The sequence below is a fragment of the Periplaneta americana genome, chromosome 16, assembly GCF_040183065.1.
Source record: "Periplaneta americana isolate PAMFEO1 chromosome 16, P.americana_PAMFEO1_priV1, whole genome shotgun sequence".
Lineage (NCBI taxonomy): Eukaryota > Metazoa > Arthropoda > Insecta > Blattodea > Blattidae > Periplaneta > Periplaneta americana.
Genome location: NC_091132.1, coordinates 112,725,035 through 112,750,683, shown reverse-complemented (window position 1 = coordinate 112,750,683; position 25,649 = coordinate 112,725,035). Strand labels below are relative to the sequence as shown.

General features: G+C 34.6%; 1 protein-coding gene across 4 annotated transcripts in view; it reads left to right on the top strand.

Annotated features, from left to right (window-relative positions):
* Positions 1–25,649, top strand: part of LOC138691086 (coronin-2B-like) — a 181,965-nt gene that overhangs the window by 69,580 nt on the left and 86,736 nt on the right. The window contains exon 1 of one of the 4 annotated variants that reach the window (XM_069812791.1): positions 19,609–19,675. The exons of the other annotated variants lie outside the window; for them this stretch is intronic. The gene's annotated coding sequence lies outside the window, so the exon portion shown is untranslated. Of the gene's footprint in view, positions 1–19,608; positions 19,676–25,649 lie in introns of those variants that run through there. 4 annotated transcript variants of the gene reach the window in all.

The following is a 25,649-nucleotide window of genomic DNA, read 5'->3' as shown; positions in this document are numbered from 1 at the left end:
GGAGAAAGCAGAATCTCACGCTTTAGCTGGCTTGAAGGTCATTGAAATCAGTCCGGCTACATCAAAGGTACCGACGCGAAGTGTCCATTCTTTATAATCCCTATTCGCTGGAGACACCAACTTCTTAAATTTTCTTCGACTCTGTCTTCGTTACTAACTTCAGAGCGTTGCCTCAGAGCAACAGAATGCATATAAACATCACACAGAAAAAATAAAAATTAATGTGTTGCTTTGAGGCAACACTATGCAGTAGAGGGTTGCAACCAAGTAGAATTAAGCGGCCCGTGTATTTACAATATGTGTGCGCACATTTGGTCAGAATGGTACACGAATGATTAGAACAGCAACAAGGCACAGGACACTTAGGCCCGTAACACACTTGCAGAGTTTTCGCAAGCGAGAAATGTGTTGCGAGAAAATAAAAAAAATGATAACATGGATTCAAATGGACGTCCACACACTGGAAGAGATTCTCGCTCAAGGCAAAAAACCTCGCGCGATTGTCTCGCTGGAATCGGTAGCTCAGCGAATTTTCTTGACACATTTATCAAAGATGTCTGACATTTATACTCTTTATGACGATTGAATGTAGAAAAAGATATCACAGGTGGCGATGAATTGTATTGTTTTTATTTGAAAATGAGGAAAGATGACTGATAATTGCAGTCAGAAACTTATCGAACTTGTACGATGTCACCCGTAGGCCTATTTATATGATACACGGGATGAAAACTATAAAAACACGAAACTTAAAGAAAAAATCTGGAGACAAATATGAGATTATCTGAAAATAAATAGGGCTATATTTTATTTTGATGAGATTTAATAGTATTGATTAAACGTTTGAAATAATGTATCTATATGTCTTAACAGTTTACATAAGTTTAATCAGAACATATCAAAGAATCCTCTATCATGTCATGAATGGCAAAAAAACTGTGGTCCATTCAACCTGAAATGTCCACACCTGTGGAGTAACGGTCAGCGCGTCTGGCCGCGAAACCAGGTGGCCCGGGTTCGATTCCCGGTCGGGGCAAGTTACTTGGTTGAGGTTTTTCCGGGGTTTTCCCTCAACCCAATACGAGCAAATGCTGGGTAATTTTCGGTGCTGGACCCCGGACGCATTTCACTGGCATTATCACCTTCATCTCATTCAGACGCTAAATAACCAAAGATGTTGATAAAGCGTCGTAAAATAACCTAATAAAATAAAAAAATTCAACCTGAAATAACGCCTAAACGTATCATCATTCAAATGGAAACCAGTGTCCAAAACTCGCCCTTATTTTCGTGAGATACAATGTGATTTTGAGATATTTCTGGCTTTAATTTTAGGCCTACTTTTTCTTTTCATTAACAAAATATGTTCATGTAACTTCATTTCTTCATCATCTGAATACTCAGATTCAACATAGCGTTCGTACGTAATTTGTAAAGTACGACAATATACTTACAGGTTATATATTTAAGTACGATAATATACTTAAATACATAACCTATAATATTTCCCCCAACGAGTCATTACTGTAATCGGAAAAATGCTTTCTGCATGAAGGCAGTGCATAGATGTTGTTAAAATGTTATGTTTTATTTAACGACGCTCGCAACTGCAGAGAGCAGTGCATAGATGATCATAGCGAGGTGTGATCTGTGATAGCGAGAACTCTCCAAGTGTGTGTAGGAAGGCTCTTCGCCTCTTTCTCGCAACACATTTCTCGCTAGCGAAAACTCAAGTGTGTTACGGGCCTTACGGGCCTTAGTTCTTTGGGATGGAAGTAAAATCCATCCATTTTACCACGAAAATTTAACCCAACTCCGTTGGATACGTAGCTATAATGCTATCACTTACGACATTACGACAGCAATACGATGATAGTACTGTATTTGTAATATTGCATAATTGCGTAATTAACTTTATTAAGTACCTCACGTATAGCGATACACATTCTGTAATGCAGTATTTTATATTCCAACCACATGCGAAGTAGAGTTTGTCCGAATAAGAGAAACGTACACGTCATTATATCGCATGGGAGTAAAGAAGGGAGAGAAGGAAGGAGAATTGAACTCGAGTGTGCATTTTAGCGTGAGATCTAGATCATCTCCCAAGATAACATTGTCCCTCTACTACGAGAAAGAGACCATGACATAGTATGCCATGCAAAGCGTAGACTCCACTGACAACTGCCCAATTGCTCAGTTCACGTTGAGCTTCATTGTGGACGTCGTGTGTTTGTTTTGGTTAGTTATGTGTGTGCGATTTCACTATCATATTGATTATAGGCCTACTTTGTAGTGTTGCGTGTTGTTCTTTTTGGGGATCCGTTTGTGATTTGCTTAGTTTCTCTAACATCGTAACACGTATAACAGCTGTTGAATTTACATTGTGAAAAATAATTTAGTTTTCACATGGAATATTGTTATAAGAATGATCTTTTAAAAGAGGCCAGTGTATAAGAAATACGCACTTTATTACAGAAGAGCTTTCATTTTTATTTTTGCACGTTTGTTTGATATTTTATGCTCTATTAGAAATAACAATTTGATTATTTATTTTCAGTTATATTTCATACAAGTTAAATGAGCTGTGTTAGCCTAACCATAATCTTAATATATAAAAGTGACTGTGGGTATGTATGTATGTATGTATGTATGTATGTATGTGTGTGTATGTTCTCTATACACATCTATACGCTTTGACCGACATGTGCCAAAGTTTTCACATTTAATCTTCATAGCCAGGAGAAAAACATAGGCTATATTAAAATTGTTAAAATGGATGTTAAATTAATTAGAAACATAAAAAATAAAAATAAATACCAACAAACATTTATGTGTAATACTAAAATACAATCTTCTATAGTCAATTGTTTTTTATTATTGCCTGTTGTATTCAACATCGACTTTCACGAGGCCATGGGAATTATAACACGAAATGAAATAACTTTGTTGATACATCACGAAGGCCAAAATCTAGACAATTCATGCAATAAGTATCTTTACGCAGTCCAGCACCGTATTATGAATTTCTCTATGCAGTTGTAGATAGTGAGAAAACTGTGTTTTATTCAGTTAAATTCTTTGATACTACAAGGATTACTACCACATAATTTGATACTTAATATTGAATCACCAATAGTACTATTGCGAAATATTGACCCACCAAAATTATGCATTGGAACAAGAATTTGTGTGAAAAACTCGAGCGAAACGTAATAGAAGTGGCAATATTAACTGGAAAAACGAAAGGAGAAGATGTTTTTAGCCCACGTATTGCTGAGATTCGATTTTAGGCAATTGCAATTTCAGTGCGACTAGTAAGAAATATTGTTGTGAGGTACTTACATGGACTGTGTAACTGAGGTTCACTTTTTCATTATACCAAGTGTAGTCAAAGTATTGCGATTTCTACGAAAATACACCTTTTCAAAATGTCTGATTACTAAAATATAGCTTTGGGCATACCATTGTCTGAGACAGACCATTTATGTACACAGTTTTTCTACTGGGTGAATTTTGTTCATATTTAATATAGATATACGGGCCAATTTAGCCAGGAAGTTTGCGCATGAAATAATTTTTATTTCAATATCTGACTAAAATAATTTTAATTTAAATTTTTTTACTCAGAATCAAGTGAGATGATTTTCTTTCTGAATTTATTTCATTACACAAGAAAGAGTGTCAAATGAAAATATTATACATCTTTTTATTATTTTTTTTTTAATATCTGGTTCAGAGTAATTAGAGACTGATTTACTTACAGCACCTCATGCCATTCTGTAGACAAGGCTTGCTGCATCATCAAACTGAAGTTGAGGGTTGAGAAGGTAGTTGCAAAATTGTCTTTCTGTTGAGTGTGCCACTCTTCATTGTTATTGTGTTTTGTATTCTTGGGGATGTTAGAGCAAGTAGAGACACCATGTGAATGTTGATTGAAAGAAAGAACTCTGTAAGAATGCGATTGTGGATAAAGTGATTAATTTAATTGCTGTATAATACCTGTATGTGCGTAGGGAAAATATCATTTTATTGCAGCATTATTAATAAGGATTAACCATTGTATGATATTTTCTATTTCGTTTACTGAATTTTATTAAATAATTTCGTTTGATTATTCTCATACGAATAAAAGACCGTCCTGTATTTAGTTTTCCTCACGTGTGTGTGTGTGTGTTTTTGTGCATGTGTGTGTGATACAAAGTGTATGTTTTCTATGATACCTCTGAAGAATTTAATTTTTTTTAACATAATTATGAAAAAACAAACGGTTTTACGAACTTTCACCCAGGGATTATTCACCCTTAGGTAATTTCAACCTCGATTCACACACGCGAAAATACATCCAGAAAAATTCGTCCAAAGAAAATTTACCCAAGGAATATTTAGCCAAGAAATTTATTTAGTAATAAATAGGTCATTATAGTGATTGTGTGAGTATGAAAAATGAAATATTAATTAGTGATATTTAATTTAGTAAAAAAAAAGCTGTATTACACTGCCATGTTGCGTCCACAGGCTCGCAAATATTCAAGTCGTTCTTGGTCTTTGTATCCATACAGTACATACAGTCATGAAGCTCAGTACGTAGGGAATATGCATCCATAGACAGTTGAACTTGCTAGTAACTAGCCACTAGGATCGCTACTATTGTCTCATCAGAGACCCTCATCCCTAGCAGACGACAAAATATATTATACTTTGATTATCGTGTTCTTTTGAAAAAAATTAACATATTCCTTTCATTATTGAAATATTAAATAAGATTTATTTATTATTGTCATGAAGTATATTCCACCATACACTCGAAGATACAAGAAATAGTAATAATATTATTTTTGGGTGTTTATGCAAAACGAACTGAAATTTACTATAATTGCTCCACTCATTCAAGATTATAGCGATAATGAATTACGAAATTGATAAAATATTAATTTGCAGTTACCATTACAACAACAAAATAATAATAATAATAATAATAATAATAATAATAATAACAATAATAATAATAATAATAATAATAATCTATACTAATAATAAATCTGTAGCCGAAATTTTTCTGGTAATTTTCGATTTTCAAAAATAATTGGTCCTAACATATATAATTAACCACCCTGAAACCGAAAATCGCTTTTTTGAAATTTTTGTTTGTATGTCTGTCTGTCTGTCTGTCTGTATGTATGTATGTATGTTTGTTACCTTTTCACGCGATAATGGCTGAACGGATTTCGATGAAAATTGGAATATAAATTAAGTTCGTTGTAACTTAGATTATAGGCTATATGGCATTCAAAATACATTATTTAAAAGGGGAGTTATAAGGGGGCCTGAATTAAATCGAAATATCTCGCTTATTATTGATTTTTATGAAAAATGTTACATAACAAAAATTTCTTTAAAAATCATTTCCGATAAGCTTTATTCTTTGAAAAATTGTGATAGGACTGATATTTAATGAGATAAATGAGTTTTAAAATTAAAATAACTGCCAAATAAGGCCGTGTAATGAAATAAACAATTGACTTCGTCTATAAGGGGCCTTGGTCAACAACAATCGAAAGCTATGAATCATAGCCTACAGAAAATGTTTCTGTGTTTGTATGAAGCAATATCGGAAGCTAAATTAACCGATTTGTATAATTAATTATTATTTCACCATTGGAAAGTGTAGTTTCTGATGGACATAATGCTATAATGTTATTACAGTAACTTCCGAGTGAATTGAGGACAGGTAAGATTAAAATAGCTTCTTATGCACAGAAAACTTGATAGGCTATTCTGTGTATTCGTTTCCTGTATTTCTTAAAATAATGTTTATCTCAGAGAATTAACGAACAACGAGAGTATATTGATTTAGTATGCAGTAATAATATGTTAGCTTAGCATTTCATTATTTTATAATCCAAATTTTAACTATGCTCAATTGAACCGAGTTAAAATACATATGCATTAAATGCAATGCAAAAAAATTAGGTAATGAGCCAAACAGATTATGTTGCCCTGTTGTAAAATAAAATTTGTTCCTCCTGAGATTCAAGAGCCCCCATAACAAATTGAAAACTTACTTATCGGGGTACATCCGTTATCAACACACTTTTTATATAATATAATATAATTTAAGTTAAGTTATTTGAAGGGTTCAGAACCATAGTGGGCCAAGCGCCATTTACTGAATACGTAAAAGACAAGAGTTAAAATTAAGTTATTACCATAATTCAATGGAAACATATAACAAGTAAAATAAAGTATACACATTAAATGTAAATGATGTCAATGTTCATTGAACTATGGATGCATGTAATAAAAATTAAGAAACATGTTAAAAGAATTGTCATTGCACCAAATGAGTGCTCTCTGGACCAAAATGATTCAATTTTAATTATTTAAATATAATTTAAATTAAGTAACATATTAAACGATTTATCCTTCTATCAAACACGAATATTCCCTGGATCAAATGTCCTATTTTAATTATGTAATTACTTTATATTTATTTCTAACGGGTGCAGCGGAGTGCACGGGTACGACTAGTAATAATAATAATAATAATAATAATAATAATAATAATAATAATAATAATAATAATAATGGAAATATGAATTAATGAGTGTAACGTCTTTCAATTTATTGTATTTTAGTCATTAACATTTATTACAACCGATAACGAACATTTCACAGTTTACACAACTTTTCTTCACAAGAAACAATGCGAAATAGTATCGGCACAGTGTAGTGTTCCTAATATTCCTAGTTGCTAACCGCTTGGAGCTCTGTATCTCTGTACAGATATAAGAACGAGCATACAGTTTTCTGTCTTCGTGGAATTGCTCTACACCACTTCTGAAAAATAGTCTAGTCTTTGTGTGGATAAAAGAAACGTCTCTTCCTTACAGATTATATAATCGGATTTACATAAAAAAACAAAACAATTAGGCTTATTACTACTCGCTCACATTAACGGCACAATAAAAATCACCCGAACACTACAAGAAATATCTCCTTAATTCCATAGCAGAACGAGTTCTACCTGCTCTGTCCACAGTATTAACGCAGTCTAGTATATACAGTCGCGAAGCTCAATACGTAGTAAATATGCAAACATTAGATAGTTGCTCACCACTAGGATCGCTAATTTCGCCTCATTACAGGCAATGCAAAATAGTACCGTCACAGTCTATTGTTTCTAGCACCCTCAAAACTCAAGCTTCGTGACTGTATATAGTAGACTGTGGTATTAAGAGGAAAACTGGAGTCTTAGAACGATCGCCACGCCAATGTTTCGCTCAGTTGCCATGGCGACACTTGGGGGTTTAAAAGTCCCATTAGACCCTTGCCGAGTTACCACACTTCCTATTCTAAACGCTCTGCATGAATTATTAAAAAATATATATTGAGCTTATTGAGAAGGTGTTGTACTGTATAAACATATTTTTTAATGAGAAAACATTGATATCTGGTATTTGAAGTAATGTTATATAGGTTAATATTTGAACAATTAACTTAAAACAAGTCTCGTTATATTTTAAATAAAATAAGCCCGTTACAGGGAATTCGTAATCCTGAAATTTGAGAATAATACAGTATACCAGCCGTGGCGAAAATGTGACTCGCCAGCACATTGTGGCTCGCAATGATAGCTGTGCTTTTCTCTTGCTTCCTACTTCCCCCAACCCCCACCCTCTCACTCACTGGAGTCAAACTTCGTTCCATTTGTATTTGTCTCTGACCTGCGAGTGGCATATCGTCACAGTGTACTACATACAGTCACGAAGCTTGGAATGTTTTTTTTGCAAAGCTCGCAATAGTTGCTAGCTGCTTGGAGCGCTGCGAGTACTAGGACCAATAGACTGTGCCACAGCCATCGTGATCTAATACAGGCCAAGGCAAACCATGTAACTCGCTTAACCCGATCACGAAGGGCGGCGTTTGAACCATATAAATTAGTTGGAATGGATAAACAGTAACATGTGTTTCTCTAAAATGTAGTGTAATTCCATTAATAAAATTTAAAACAATGATTATGAGACACTTCAGACATAATTCACTTGCGAGTAATATTATTTTTGGTGTGAAAATTACGTTGTTCGTATGTGTAATACCTGCCTTTATTTCGATTAAATATTGCGAAATTCTTGTACATTCATTTATGCACGAATCAATCATTTTCAATTGCACCGCACGGATATTTAGATATGTTGAAATTATGGGTTATGTTTACTGTACCAGTTGCCCCTTTCTGTCTAAATTTAGTGATCTCCAATGCCTTGCCATTAATATGAATATTATAGGTTATGTTTACTATATTTAACTTAGATTCCTAAATTCGCAATCATACATTATAATTAATCATAATGGCATATATGATACCCCGGACATTCAAATTGTCTGTATTTTAATACTACAATTGAATACTGAATTACTGTATTTATCTACTACTTAAAAGACGAAGTAACACAATTGTACGTGCACTAATTTCATAGGAGTGGTATGGTAAATGTTTTGTCTAAAATTAAGGAAGGTAGATGTGCTAAATTGAAATCACAATATAAATTCTTTTTTATTAAACCTCAAAATATCTTCCATTCTAAACTTGAAATGTTGACGCGAACAGATTATGTTAACATGTAAAATTCTCTTCACATTAAAATAACACAGCTTTGTAATTATTTCTGCGGCATATGCAACAATAAGTAAACGGAACTTATGGACACATTACACTAAATAAAGCTTAGCAATGATCAGCAATAAAGTTATAATATAATATTTCACTGAGCTCCAAATAGAGATGGGGGAAATAATTTAAATATCGATATATTGATATTGCAATATATTGCAAATCTAATTTCGATAAACGATATATATTGCAGAAAATATATCGGTATATCGAAACGATTCGATATATCGTTATCTCGTAAGCAAATTAATAGATAGGCCTACTAATGCAATCACATTTGTGGGCGTACATTTATTACAATAAGCTTAAATTTTAATAGCCTATTCCTTATTAGAATTGAAATTAACATCATAACAATCAAAAGATTAAATGTAAAATTGCAGCGATAAACAATACATTTTCAATATCATAATTTTATTATTATGTAGTTCCTAACCTAAATCAAAATTATGGTGGAGGTAAGATGAGCTTAAATGATACAATGGGAAAGTGTTAAGTAAACTCTATATGGGTCAGAATTTGACAATGAAACATTCATTCATAGTGTTCTGCCCAAAGGCAGGTCTTTCACTGCAAACAGAGCATTCTCCACTCTTTCCTATTTTCTGCCATCCTCTTTGTCTCCTCGTATGATCCATATATCTTAATGTCGTCTATCGTCTGATATCTTCTTCTGCCCCGAACTCTTCTCCCGTTCACCATTCCTTCTAGTACATCCTTCAGTAGGTAGTTTCTTCTCAGCCAATTCCTTTCCCTCCTCCTGATCAGTTTCAGCATCATTTTTTCTTCATTCACTCTTTCCAACACAGCTTCGTTTCTTACTCTGTCCATTTCACACGCTTTCTTCATATCCACATTCCAAATGCTTCTTAGTAACTTCCATGTTTCTGCCCCATACAATACTACACTCCACACAAAGCACTTCACTAGTCTCTTCCTTAGTTTTTTTCTCCAGAAGTCCGCAGAAGATGCTCCTTTCACCATTAAAAGCTTCCTTTGCCATTGCTATTCTCCTGTTGACTTCTTGGCAGTAGTTCATGTTACTGCTTATAGTACACCCCAAGTATTTGAAGCTGTCCACTTGCTCTACTGCCTCATTTAGAATTCACAAGTTCACCTTCTTTACTTTTCTTCCTATGACCATGGTTTGCGTCTTGTTGGCAATTATCTTCATTCCATATTGCTCACAGCTTTCATTGAGCTCCAGTAGCTTATCTTTTAGTATTATCTAACAATGCCATATCAGCAAATCTTAAACACTTTATTCTTCCTCCTACTATCACTCCTCCCATGTTCTGAAAACAGTTCTTCACTAAATCCTCCAAGTAGATGTTGAACAGGGTACGTGATAAAGGGCATCCTTGTCGTACTCTTCTCCCTATTTCACTTGCTTCTGACATTTCTTCTCCTTTGACTCTTTTCATTTGTAGGTTACTGAAAAACCTTCTCTCTTTCCAATCCACTCCAATTTTCTTTAGGATCCCCATCAGTTTTTTTTTTCAATCCACGATTCAATTATTCTAATTTTGTATAGGATTCAATTGAGGATACAAATATAATGCTCTTTTCTAGATAACGTAATCATTTTTAAATCTAAGTAAACAGTACTTGTATTAATTTTTAAATGTAAGTAAATAGTACTTAGAATGTTAAAAGTTTTAACAAACTTCACAATAATTGTGATTTGATACAAACCTTCTATAGTAAGTTCCCATTGCAAGTTATTGTTACACTCCAACATTCAAAATCTCAATGGTGGTGGTGATGATGATGATGATGGTGATTATGGGGATAAAATTTTTATGTACTAAAATATAGGCTATAATAATAAAACAATGCCAGTACTAGGTTGTGCATAGAAATCCTAGCTGTAAACAAATCTCAAAGCAGTATTACATCCTTCTGTCTCTTTCCATTTAAAAACACAGAAATAAAAGTTTTGAAGTCAAACGATTCCTTTTCAGAGTGGCAGTTTCTCCTGCCTTGGAGAAATTAATACTAAAACAGTAGTAGATAAAGCTACCGTCTCAGTGTCACGTTCGCACACGTTGGATTTTGAATTTGGTACTGCATATTAAATAGTTTGAATTCTAATTCTAGACCAGCCAATCAGAGAAAGGCATTGATTGGATTGGATATTTCAAGATTGCACAATAATGTAACTACTCACTTTCATTAACGCCATCTCTCAGGGAATTATCGGAGTTAACTAGTGTGGATTTTGTTGATTATAATAATTCCACAAAAACAAAAACAAATATAAAAAACCGATAAATTTATGAGAAAACCGATATATTATACGATATATTGAATCTAAATTTCGATATTGATATATTGATATATCAAAATGCAAATATCGGTATTTCGTAAAAACCGATATATCGTTCCCATCTCTAGCTCCATACACTGAAATAGAAAACACGAACAAACATTACGGCATGGGGCTTGTTTCACAATGTTTATAATCTTTGTAAACTGTAAACTTTGCTTGTAAATTGTAAACTTCTGTTTCACAATCTTTGTTTGTAATGTTGAACTTTACAAAGGAAATCAAATCTTTACAAATTAAATTTTGCTCACTTTACAAGTATTCTGCTTCACAATGAAGAGTAATTTTACAAACGTGTCAATTTTACTTGTAAAATCAGCACATTTTATACAATACCTCTGAGATGTGTAAAGTTTGATATTGCAACAAATTATGAATAAATACAATAAAAAAATACTTACTAAATTAATTTTTGAGTAACTGGATAATATTAAGAATTAAACTAAAGAAGTTTTGATGTTATTAAGGAGTTCTAATAACTCAGACGAAGATATTGAATTTAGGCCTAATCAAACGGAGACGTATACGTAAAATTCTCCGGGCAAGAATTATTAATATCACGTTCGTATCATTGTATAAATTTAATGAAAGGTTTCGAATGAGTTCCGTGCTATACTTCAGAATACGGCGTAAGTATTTATATACGAAGACTGTATTTAATAAATACTCGCACTTAAAAAAGAAGTTCCCTGCACCAAAAATAAATAATTCAATAATGCAATAGCGACATTACTTACGCGGTATTCTGAAGTCGTTTCGAGTCCCGTTTCGCTGGAATCTCTCCTACAAGATATGGGACATCATATCCAACATCCAAAAGAGAAAAGTGATGCCCTAGCCCCTAACCTCAAAGCGAGAATTGTATTGTTTTGCATTGGATGCATACTAGCTGTCAGTTCCGTGGGTTAGCAGATAAGCATGGAATTTCTAAAATATCAGTGTGCAAAAGTGTCCACAGGGTAGTTTATGTTGTTAAAAGAGTTAAATTCGGGGCAGGTTTTTGATCACCAAAATGTTATTTACTATAGCACAGATTTTTTATGCTGCTGATGGGATCACTAATGTTTGTGAGGTTATGGATGGAACATTAATAAGTACTGATGGATCAACACAAAAATTAACCTGATTTTGTGGTTAGATATCGTAATTATTTTATCAATTGCATATTTGTACGTGGACCAAATCTGTTACCGTAAAGTGGGGTGACTTTGAACGCCAAGGTGACTTTGAACAGTAATTTAGCTCCTTTCTAAATTAAATGCTGCACCCTATTGCGAAAAAAACTGAACTAATTTATTGACATCTTAAACAGTTTTTTCTCAATTGGGTGCAGCATTTAATTTAGAAAGGCGCTAAATTACTGTTCAAAGTCACCTCAGCATTCAAAGTCACCCCACTTTACGGTATTTACTTATTTGACTGAATTTTGTGCTAACTTTGGTTATTTAAGTAATAGACGTATTGGTATTCTCGACCAATCACAAAAACATGAAACTCCATTGTCGCCAATATATAAAAATCTAAACACTTTTAATTTTTTTAACAATACTTTATATTTTCTGTTGGTGAAATATGACTCAGCAAGCTTAGAATAATCTATTTTAGTACAAAATATAAACATATGTATCGATAGTAGTAAAAATACAGCGACTTTAGCTCTGTTCCTTAGCGATTTTTGTAAACTGTCGTTGGCGATCGTGTGTAACCAATAATGCTTATTTGTAAATTTCTTTAGCTGATTTTGTAAAGTTCGTCAGACTTTACAAACTAATAAAATAGCATTGTGAAACACAATTTACAAGCATTTGTAATCTTTTACTTGTTATTTGTAAATTGTTAATTTGTAATTTGTAAGGATTGTGAAACGGGCCCCTGGTCTAGATCGAAAAAGCATTGACTGTGCCGTATTTCGCATTTTTGTGAAAAGCTATGTAAACTGTGAAATGTTCGTTATCGGTTGTAATAAATGTAAATGACTAAAATACAATAATTTGAATAATAATATGGAACAAGGAGACGTTTGTAGTACTATAAATTGTAAGAAAAATAGGTTAGAGTTATCCTTCTTCCGAAAGATCCAGGAAGGTGAGTTTATAGAATATAATATATATTTTATGAAAATAATATATAAACCTTATGTATTTCATATTTCAATAGTGGAAGGAAGGTGTTAATTTTTTCAAAAGAACACGATATCGAAAGTACAATACATTTTATGGTCTGCTAGGGAAAGAGTCTGTGATGAGGCGATAGTAGCGATCCTGGTGGTGAGCAACTATCTATGGATGCATATTTCAACTGTCTATGTTTGCATAGGCAGAAGTTTAGTGCAGCTTTCTGGGGACCCTCGAAGCAGTCAATATCTACGTCAGCGCATTGGTATCGCCATTCAGCGCGGTAATGCTACAAGTATTCTGGCGTCCTTCCCCGAGTCCTCTTATTTAGATGAGATTTTCTTCCTTTCATTATTCGATTTATTTGTATTTTATTATAGAGAACCTCAGATATTCTATTACATTTAAATTGAGGCGCTGACATGGGAAAGGTAGTAACTGCCAAAAACAAAATTTTTCAGGGGAAGCAAAAAACAAATTTATGAACACTTTCTCACTTACATTATTACAGAAACTGCTTTAAATGAAAGGCATACACTCATGTTTGTGTTACATATGAAATTTGAAAAGTCTGGCACAGATTTATTTGTGAAATCCTATTTTATGAAAATACAACATAGAAATCACTCTTTAGCCAAACTGAGAATTAACGTTATTTATACATTATGCACAAATTTTTCGGTAAAATGCATGATAATTTTCATCGAGGAAGTCTAACATAGATAACAAGTCTCTCTTTTTGGCATCAGGGACGACTAGTCTTCTTTCAAGGCGTTGCAAGCACTGCAAGTTGTGATTGACATTAATGATTGTCCTTTCTTAAAAATCCTGTGCTCTGTCCACATTTCAAGGTCATTAAATGACTGTCTTGTTTTTATTAGAGGAAAATCAGCTATTGAGAATCTAATCCAGTTGAGGGTGCTGATTTTGATAGGAGTTGTATTCAAAAACTTGTCACATTCTGCAGAAAAGTCGAAGAAATCCTCATCCTTCATAATTATTACATTATTAGGCCTTACGTCTTCTGGAACCATGGTCTTGCATCTTTTTCTCTCTCTCTCTCTCTCTCTCTCTCTCTCTCTCTCTCTCTCTCTCTCTATGATGCCAAATTCCCTGTCACATGGCATGTAGGAATGTTCTGAAACCAGGAATTTCAAGTCCACTGAATCAAAATGTTTCTCGGCAATAATGTAAATCAGGACCATTAGAATCATCCGATTCTTATTCTGCCCTGCACAGTTATCAGCCCATATTTGTCTAGACACACTCTGATGTTGTAAAAGGAGTTACTTCCTTCTCCGCGCCAACAGCTGTGCACATACAACTTACAACATCTAGTGACTGCGTTTCCAACTTCGTTTCATTACATACGGACATACTACCTTCTCTGCGCTATTGGCATGGCCATTTACTACCTTCTCAATGAAAAACCTAAAAATTCGAATTTTTGGCAGTTACGACCTTTCCCATGTCAATGCCTCAATTATGGATTTGTAATGCATATTTTAAATTTTGGATTTGTAATGTATAATATTTTAACTTGTGAATTTGTAAGGTACAATTGAGGCGGTAGCCGGAAAAAGGGCCCATGGTTATATAGGCCCTTTTTCGGGAGAATGTTTAATTCGATTCTCCGTGTTAAAATCTACTTGCTTACGTAGTTTCGTTTCAATATCTCGTAAACAGAGGTCAGGGTAGCTAATTGAATGAACCCATGCACTCTTGCGTAGTTGTGGAATGCAGCAAACATCAACATAGTCAGCTTGAGGCAGACACTGTAAGCAGTATAATTGTGTTGTGTGTAGCAGTTGTGATCTGTGTGCGATCTGAATTGTTTCAAAATGAAAAGAAATGAACATAAACGAAACAAGAGGAGAGAGGACATGAAAATGAACTTAAAACGAGAAGACAGAAAAATAAATAAACAACAAGATATTACGTATGTAACTTCGAAAGGTGCTATTGTTGAAGGTAAGTTCTTACACCCATTACCTCTGCTACCAGAAGGAATGTTTCTCCAAGTTCACTGCTGATGAATAGGAAGATCACTTCAAAATATTTTACAGTGGGTAAATAAAGTTACTGCAGGATGCTACATGGCAGGCTTGTTATCAAAAAATCTACTAGTCGTAAATGTAACTTAAAATCCAAAAGTAAGTTGTGAAAATACATGGACATATTCTCTGCGTCGAAGTGGTGTTCAGCAAGAGGTCTGTCCTCAAATGATTTTGGGAATCTTCAAAATTTCTGCCAAAAGACTGAGAGTAATACAAGCAAAAATATTAAAAGGTGAAACATTTGTGGAAAAAAGGGGTTCTCATGAAAACAGACCATATAAAATGAACAACAATAGAATGGGATTTACTGCAGTCACACCTACAATCTATTCCACAAAGCAAGATCCACTATTGTCCACTAACCCAAACCTAAATATCAAGATTCTCTTTGGTTTATTCTGTGATTATTACAAAGAAAAGACTGGTTCAAAACATATTTAAAATATTTCAAACAGTTGGCTTGACAACATTATTGAAGAGACGAAAGTTGGAATGGGAGAAAACTTCAATGAATATGATTCTCAAAGTGAGTGTGAGTCCATCGAGGATGTACATTAAAGTGTAAACTGCACTGAGTGTGAATCCATTCTAGATTAATATTAAATAACCTGTAATCTCTATTCTGTTTCCAATAGATATTTTGATTCTTACGTATTCGGTACAATTTATGACGTAACTATGAGATATATTTAAGAAATATAATTTTATTAAAATGATTATGAAATTGTAAACCTTTGTAATGTGCACCGTTCAATGCTAGTATTACATTTCTGCTAAAATATAATCATTTTGAAAGTATTTTGATAAAATAAACTTGTTCTCTGGAAAAGGGGCCTATAAAATGCTTCAATAAAATATATTCTTTTATTAACACCATTAAAGTCGGAATATATTATTTAACAAAAACTTGTAGACAAATATTATTGTAACAGTACGAAAATTGTTATCTAGATAAAAGTGCATCCAAATCGCAATGACATACAAATAAATATTTCAATCATTGTTTTCTCGAAACATGACTTTTGCTTATGGGCCCTTTTTCGGGCTACCGCCTCAATTTAACTCGTGGATTTGTAATGTATAATATAGTATTAAATAATAGGTTTTGTATATTTAGTAAGTATTAAGCTTCGTGACTGTATATACTAGACTGTGATATCGTCGTAATGTCTCTCTCGAAACCATTGTATGTACAAATCGCGCATTGGTGTCAGGATCAAATTTCAACTTCCACGGCTATAGTGTGGCTAAATAGCAGTGCAGAGGGCGGCCACTAGAGGGAACCCAAGAGTTGGAACTTAATCTGAGACGATTCTGTCCGACGCCGGGGTGGGTATCCGGTGTGGCTTAGTGGATAAAGCATCAGCACGTAGAGCTGAAAACCCGGGTTCAAATCCCGGCGCCAGCGAGAATTTTTCTCCGTTGCATTACTCTTTCATCGTAAATAATAGAAAGTAAATTACGCCATAGTGTCGGATTATTTATCTCATGATAAGCTTACAGTATCTTTGTTCATTGACTACACAATCACATACCTTCAATTTAAAATAATAGAGTAACATTAAAACATTTCATTTCTTCTCAGATGGAGCTGCCTGACAATTCAAACAGCGTAACGGTTCAGTTTTATGTACGAGTATTTGACGACCATAAACTCTAGGCACATTGTTAACTGGATATGGATCTTTTTAGTGGCCATCGCAAGGTGCTGTAGACGGTGTGGAAGGAACAATGAAGAGGTTTACAAACAACTATTGTAGTTGTGAAGAAGCATGCGCTAGACTTGTGTCATCAGAATCTAAATGAATAAATATTATGCTTACACCGAGGAAGATGCAACTGACATCTCTTAGCTCGTTGTCGGAATACCTTCGATACATGAACCAGAGCAGGTAGAAAAGAAAGTGACGTTACTTCCTCTAGTTCAGTGGTTCGTCGCCGAGTGGCGCTAGCTCTGTTTTCTGTCCTCAGTTTCAGGATTGCTATTCAATCGAATGCAAAAGGTTTTTTAAAAATAACCCATTAGATAAGAATGTATTGTAGAGTACTTTGTTACAATATTTTACTTGTTTAAAAATGTAATATTGCTACATTAACAAACTGTGAGTTATATAACACAACCCTGAATAGTAAATATAATAATTAACCGAAAAATGGAACATTGTGCCGGCTTCAGCCAGAAATACGCAAAAAAAAAGTACAGCTTCGCAAAACTGAACATTTTTATGACATTATAAAGTACGTATTGACATGAAATTATAGTTTTTTTTATACACAAGAAAGAATGTAATATAATGAAGGAGACACTTTATTTTCAGCAGTAGTTTTTATCTACTATTTAGTCATTAGTTGCAGTTGTATCTGGTTTATACGTAATTCGGGGGAACAAGAAATATTGCGTGCAACTTAGACTCATAAATTAAGCTTGGATATTATATCTATGCTAATGTAAGTTTCGATCTTTTGAAATACCTAGGTTATTTTGTGTTTTGTAAAATTAAAACAATTTAGTAGCACTGTATTAACTAGTTGTGTGCTACTTATTGGAGAATATTAAATTAACAACTTTTCCATGAGATCTATTACTTTCTCATATGCTCGATTAGAAATCTCTTATGATGTGGAAACGTAATAAACAAATGTAATAAAATTGTAAACCAGATTAAGTTGTAGCCTAGATGCAAATTAGAATTATATTGTACTTTTGTTACCGAAATAACTTTTACGTTAATTACGACTAAAGTGCTATTATTAAAAATAAAATAATTAATAATTAAACATGTATATTTAATGAAGTAGAAGCTAGGTACTTGGATTCAATTAGGAGTTCACAATTAGCACTTGAATACAACACGTTTTTTAACCGGCACATAGATTGAAAAATGTTCAGATGTAGAAAGTCTATGGTGATCATCACAAGATAATCATTTTCTAATTCCAAAATGTCGCTCTAGAGGGTCCTGGTTAATTTTTTTCTGTCAGAATATATTTAAATCTTCTATCCCACAAGAATTAATATATTTTGTGAGTGCTCTGAATTGTCACTCTAAATAATTCAAGGGTTCTTTCTTAGGCAAACTGTTCTTTGTATTGCCAATTACGTGTAATATATTTTCTAAAATCGTGTAATGCAGGATCCTTTGTACAGGGCAGAGTTCAGCGTATCTGCAAAGTCGTTAATTCACCTTGTAAATTCTTTTGTATTTTCTCTTCCCTCCAACACATCACAGTTTATGACTCTAAAAAATGTTTCGATTTTGAAAAACTCACACTAAACAACTGAAATGCTGGTCTGGGGTTCATTCGCTGGAAGGAATTACGGTCAATGTAACTAGACATAATTTTGGGCATTCAGGTGTGGAGTAATGGCACATAAATGCATACAAACGCATGATTAGCTAAGGTGTTCTTCTGATTTTCGCGTGTCACATCCAATTATTTTTTTTACTCGGATATTTAACGATGCTGTATCAATTACTGGGTTATTTAGCGTCAATGGAATTGGTCATAGCCAGATTGTATTTGGTAAAGCTATATTGCTATGAGAAAGAATTGATGTCCTCTTAATTGGATATTTTCTGTTCTTTTCTTTTTTTAAGATATCGAGGCAAGTTTGGGAAAATATGTGTTATGACATTCTTGGTCGCCAGTTCTTGCGTGGAAGCCCTACCTCTTTACCGGCAACAATAAATTTATCGGCTCTTACAATGAAAACCGCAGAAAAATGGATATCACAGATATAAGAACGAGCATACAGTTTTCTGTCTTCGTGGAATTGTTCTACACTACTTCTGAAAAATAGTCTAGTCTTTGGGTGGATAAAAGAAACGTCTCTTCCTTGCAGATTATAGAATCGATTTACATCAAGAACAAAACAATTAGGATTATTACTACTCGCTCACATAAACGGCACAATAAAAATCACCCGAACACCACAAGAAATATCTTCTTAATTCCATAGCAGAACGAGTTCTACCTGCTCTGTCCACAGTATTAAGAGAAAACTGGAGTCTTAGAACGATCGCCACGCCAATGTTTCGCTCAGTTGCCATGGTGACACTAGTGGGTTTAAAAGTCCCATTAGACCAGCGGTCGTCAGCGCAGAGCACCCTGGGGCTAGCATCTCTTACCCGTGGAAAACAGTGCACCATGGTGCACTCGTAGCTGCTAGTGGGTATGCTCTCTATCTCTTCCTGCTGCACGACGCACAGTGGTCTAAAATCCATATTTAGGAGGACAAATGTAGAAAAATGACATGTAAAGAAATGAAATTAAACCCTTAAATTATTTTTCGTATATAATTGAGCAACACTGAATTGATAATCTTAATCAGCGGAGGTGGCTGCATAGCGAGATAAGAAGCCGGTAACATGCCACATTTCGCCACCCAGCATTCTTACTCAGCAAGCGCCGCGAGTCTGCCGTTTTCTTTGTGCTGTAACTCTGTTTTAAGTGGTCGATTCCATTCATAATTGTACCAACATGTCAAGTAGTTCTTTGGGTATGTAGCACTGTTTGTTTTTGTTACATTTAATGTTATTATAGTATGTCAAATTAGCATGAATGGACACGGGACAAAATGTAAATATAACCATTGAGTGCAGACTTTGCTAAGGTAGAGAAAAAAAAACCCTTTGTTTCGTCCAAAAATTTTTTTTTTTTCACTTCCTCCAGTATTTACCTCTTTTAAATCTAGTCTTAAGGTGCGCAGATTTGCGGAAGTAATAATTTATCAGCACTATTCTTTCGAGGTGCAGTAGTGCAATTTTTCTCGGTTGCAGTTATTTCAATATATGTGAACCGAATCTGCTTCCGCAGTACAATTCAGGGAATTCAAGATGACAGCTTGTTAATTATGTATCAAATAAGCTTCCCGAGTGCCCAAAAGGTGCAATAGTACCTAAAATGTTACATTTTCCCCCATAAGATAATTTATCGTTGGAGAGCAAGAGGATAAGGAATATGCGTTTTTTTAACGTAATGGACATTGACTTAGTGAGCTACTTATTTAATTAGGTTCTCATCGTGATAGTAATGAAAATTTATAGAAAACTTACCCCTGGAAAAAGTCGTGGCTGTCCAAGAATGCTTTTCCATTACAGCAAGTATGAGGTCGAAACAAAGACAATCCAGAGAATTAGAGCTTCTATACAAAACAAGTTTACTATCTGTAATTACTGTATAAAGTTTTATAAAAATCTGTTAAGACAGAAGAAAAGTTACAAATTTTGTCTAAGTGCATCCCCCTGTAAGGGGCACTTCTGCTTATACCAACGTAAACAGAGTTTGTACACAAAACAAATGTAGTAAGTGTAACTACTCTGTAAAATTTCATAAAAATCTGTTAGATAGGACAAAAGTTATTAATTTTATCTAATTGCGCCCCCCCCCCCCTATAAAGGGGTAGTTACACTTAGACCAACGTAATGAGAGCTTGTATACAAAACATATATGTTACTTGTAACTGCTTTGTAAAATTTCATAAAAATCTGTCCGAAAGGAGAAAAGTTACTAATTTTGTCTAATTACGCCCCCCCTATGAGGGGTAGTCCCCTTATACCAACGTAACGAGATCTTGTATACAAAACATATATGCTACCTGTAACTACTGTGTAAAATTTAATAAAAATCTGTTAAATATAAGTTACTAATTTTGTCTAATTGCGCCCCCTATAAGGCGTAGTTCCCCTTATACCAACGTAATCAGAGCTTGTATACAAAACATATGCTATTTGTAACTGCTTTGTAAAATTTCATAAAAATCTGTTAAATAGGAGAAAAGTTACTAATTTTGCTTAACTGCGTCTCCTATAAGGAGTAGTTCCCCTTATACCAACGTAATCAGAGCTTGCATACAAAACATATATGCTACTTGTAACTGTTTTGTAAAATTTCATAAAAATCTGTTAGATAGGAGAAAAGTTACTAATTTTGTTTAAATGCGCCCCCTATAAGGGGTAGTTCCCCTTATAGCAACGTAACGAGAGCTTGCATACAAAACATATATGCTACCTGTAACTACTGTGTAAAATTTCATAAAAATCTGTTAGGTGGCTGAAAAGTTATTAATATGTCCCGCTAAATTTGCATTTTAGACCACTGTGCGAGGAGCAAACGGGACGGCACCGCTTACCCTTTGCACATTTCAGCGAGTGCTGACGACCACTGCATTAGACCCTTGCCTAGTTACCACACTTTCTATTCTAAACGTTCTGCATGAACTATTAAAAAAATATATCGAGCCTATTGAGAAGGTGTTGTACTGTATAAACATATATTTCAATGAAAAAACATTGATATGTGGTATTTGAAGTAATGTTATATAAGTTAATATTTGAACAATTAACTTAAAACAAATCTCGTTATGTTTTAAATAAAATGAGCCAGTTACAGTGAATTCGTAATCTTAAGTATACCAGCCGTGGCGAAAATGTGACTCGCGAGCACATTCTGGCTCGCAATGATAGCTGTGCATTTCTCTTGCTTCCTTCCTCCCCCACCCCCACCCTCTCACTCACTGGAGTCAAACTCCGTTCCATTTGTATTTGTCTCTGACCTGCGAGTGGCGTATCGTCCAATGTCTCTTTCGAAAGCATGTACCTCTACAAAATCGAAAATTTCGAGTAGGATAGGAGGACGCATTTTTTTGCTGCCGATATGATGAGAATATTAAATGTATGATTTGTTCACAAGTATTACGAGGAAAACGACATTATACTACATGTTACTCATGAAACATTAAAAGGTTAAGTGTTATTATTATTATTGTTGTTATTATTATTATTATTATCATCATCATCATCATCATCATCATCATCATCATCTCTGTACGTAGATCCTTTTTAAGCAGATGTACGAATAATGCGGTTAGATCTTCAATGTAAACGCACAGATTTACAATGTGATGTTAAATGAAAGCTAGATGTAAGGACTTGATAAATGTTGAACTTTTCAAATCTTTGCCAAAAATTAAATTAATATCCGAAGCTTCGTTCTTTCTATTGCTCTGTTGAAACCATGTTCGCTACAACTTACGTCTGTGAAAAATTATTTTCAACAATGAAAATAGTAAAAACCAAATTTAGATCACGACTGAGAGGTACCTTTGTGATCACCTACGACTGGCAGTAAGTGACATAATTCCTGATTTTCAAACTCTGTCGCAGAGACATTCTGAAGACAGTAAATGTTAGGTTGTGATAATGTGTCCTATGTTTTCTTATTCATTTCTTTCGTCGTTACACGTACTAAACATTAGTTTGTAACTTTATGCTGTATAAAATTATATTTAAGTACTTTACATAAGGAAAATGAAAGTCCATTAATAAGTCAGACAGTTGCTTGACTTTCCCTTCGGGTGTCCGCCTCCCTCCATAGGTGCTATGCACGTTGCAGGTTACACAGTGGCTCGGCGCACGATCACATTTTCGCCACGGCTGCAGTATACAAATGAATTACTGTATGATAGTCGAGCTGTTGAAAGTAATTGAAATTCGTGTCGGTGAAGTACAGAGCCATCAACTTAAGATGCAATCCTGGTCACGGCAGGCGGGCGGGCGCTAGATAGCGAGAAAACCCAGCGGTGTTCTGCGACTCAGCATGCAATTTGTGTTAGTTTGTCTTCTGTAAGGTGTGTACGTGTTTGGTCAGTTTCAGTTTCCATTTAACGTGTTTGGTGAACTGTGCTCTGTTTAATTTTAAATTTATCATGGTATTTATCACCATGTGACTTTTATCTTTGGGGTATGTTAAGACACAAAGTGTATGTGAACAATCCTCATACATTAGAGCAGTGATGTCAAAGCAAGCGCATTTTTCTGACCTTGACGTCGTGCGCGGGCATTAAGCGCTAGGTATGCTAGGAGGAATAAGCAGCCTGTTGGATTAAGAAAACAGTGGTGCACAAACTTCAAACGGAACGTGAAATTTTATGTCGTTATCTTTATATGCCTTCTTTCTGTTTGTTATTTTCTATATTGTCTGTAAAACAAAAGTACTAACACCTATTTCTTAGCCTAATATTGCAGTTATGTTTTAAACGTTAATAACATAATAAAGACTAAAGAAGGAATATTCACACAAATTTCATAATAACTGCAACTATACTGTACTAAGTGAATTAAACACATCATTCATAAAGAAAGTGTTATCCCAAAGGAAGACACTGAATATGACATGATAAGTTTAAATTGATATTGATGGTATCTTTAGCCTTATAAAAGTAATCAAAACAATATTATAGTACAGGGACATCATTTTATTTTTACTAACATTTTTAATATTAACCTGGCTATACCTTTAGAGAACCGGAAAAACAGTTTGCTATCCCCTTCTACGACTGGAGTTCGATGATATTGGCGTAAAACACAAACAAATCACTCTACTAGCTATAGGAGGGAAGAAAAGTAGTTCATCCATTTACGTAAACTAGGAAATATCGCGATTTTGAGTTCGATAATTTTCATTAGGCTTTTGTTTAATCAAAATACAGTACTGCATTAAGAATAAGTCTTTTTACTCACGAACTGAGTTATCCATGCGAACGTATTCATTATGCAGTGTATATTATACTGTCTACAGCACATTAGCGTACAATATAGAGAAAGAAGTTAAATTAAAATATAATCATAATATGAATATTTAAACACATTTTTTAAAATGGTAGCCGTTCATTTCAATACAGGCTTCAGTTCTTTTGTGCATATTATTGCACTATAGACTATTGCATCTAATTCCAATTGCCAGTTTCGTCCTTCGTACTAGTAACTTATGTTGAAATAATTCTGTACCTACACTGTAAAAGAGTACCTTACGTACTGTAAATTCAATCTTCTCTTCTGCCCGACCCGCAAGATAAAATTACTCAGACATGCTATCTACTGTCCGTCCAAGTGGTTATGCCGCAGGATCGTAGAAAGAGGGGAAATCACGTGACAGTTAATTACTTAACGAGGCCCTTTTATTTAAGTTATTTTAAACAGCTGTATAATATTAGGTAGACGTCCAATTCCTAACAGAAATTAATGTTTTCAGAAAAGAGCTAAGACAGCCCAGCTTTTACAGAGGGGGGGGGGAGCAGAAGCAGGTGGGGGAAATCGGGATGCGACGTAGGTAAACGGACAGTACCTGTGCGAAAATATGATTCAATATTGAAAGCTCTTTCGTCACTGGAAAACGCGAACATATTTCTGGAACGTACTATACTCACTCAGTGCTGTTTACTATATGCGGCCTTCATTCTGTGTGGAGGACTGTTTGAACTTCATTAGTAGAAGGGGTGGGAGTGAAGTACATTAAAAAACTCAGGTACAATAAAAATTGAAGTAGAAATAAAATGATGTCCCTGTACAAAGCAAAGTTGTCTAGGTATATGTTTTAACTGTAACTAATATTACATAATAAAACTCTTATCGCATTATGCTTTTAGGTGATATTGGTGCGCAACTTTCTGTTATCAGAATATAACATTATCTCGAAATCTGCTGAAGCCACGATTCAATATTTAGTCTATCTTCCCCACATCTCGATCACATCTTGCAGTCGAGTGGGCATGGAATCGACTAGAGTCTTTTCAAATAGCGACTGTTCTTAGCCACGACATTCAAAGCATCCTGGACATACATAAGTGTTCTGCCCATGGGCAGGTCTTTCACTGCAAACCCAGCATTCTCCAATCTTTTCTATTTTCTGCCTCCCTCTTAGTCTCCGCACATGATCCACATATCTTAAAGTCTTCTATTATTTGATATCTTCTTCTGCCCCGAACTCTTCTCCCGTCCACCATTCCTTCCAGAGCATCCTTCAGTAGGAAGTTTCTTCTCAACCAGTGACCCAACCAATTCCTCTTTCTAATCAATTTCAGCATCATTCTTTCTTCATCCACTTTTTCCAAGACAACTTCATTTCTTATTCTGTCTGTCCACTTCACACGCTCAATTCTTCTCCACATCCACATTTCAAATCCTTCTATTCATTTCTCTTCATTTCGTCGTAATGTCCATGTTTCTTCTCTATACAGTGCCACACTCCACACAAAGCACTTTACTAGTCTCTTCCTCCAGAGGTCCGCAGAATATGCTCCTTTTTCTATTAAAAGCTTCTTTCCTCATGTTTGCAATTTTTCTTGGAAAGAATAAATGCGGTAAGTTCCCGTTGCTTTCCGCACACCACCGTCTCTTTCGCATCTTAATACGAGGCGCATCCAGAAAGTTAGTTTCCCGATTTTTTCCCCTTGAAAGTAAACGTAATTAGCCGTGTCAATTGCGCATGCGTAACAGATCTATGATGTATCAATCATATGCCAGCCGGACAGGTCCCGCCTGGTGCCAGTAGCGTGGCAGCAGTGGTCCGAAATGGAAGCTCTTATTCCTTCTCCCGCCGCCTGCGAGGTTCGATCGGTGATAAAGTTTTTTAATGCACAAAGCATTGCGCCAATTGAAATTCATCGGCAGCCCTGTCAGGTCTATGGGCCGAAC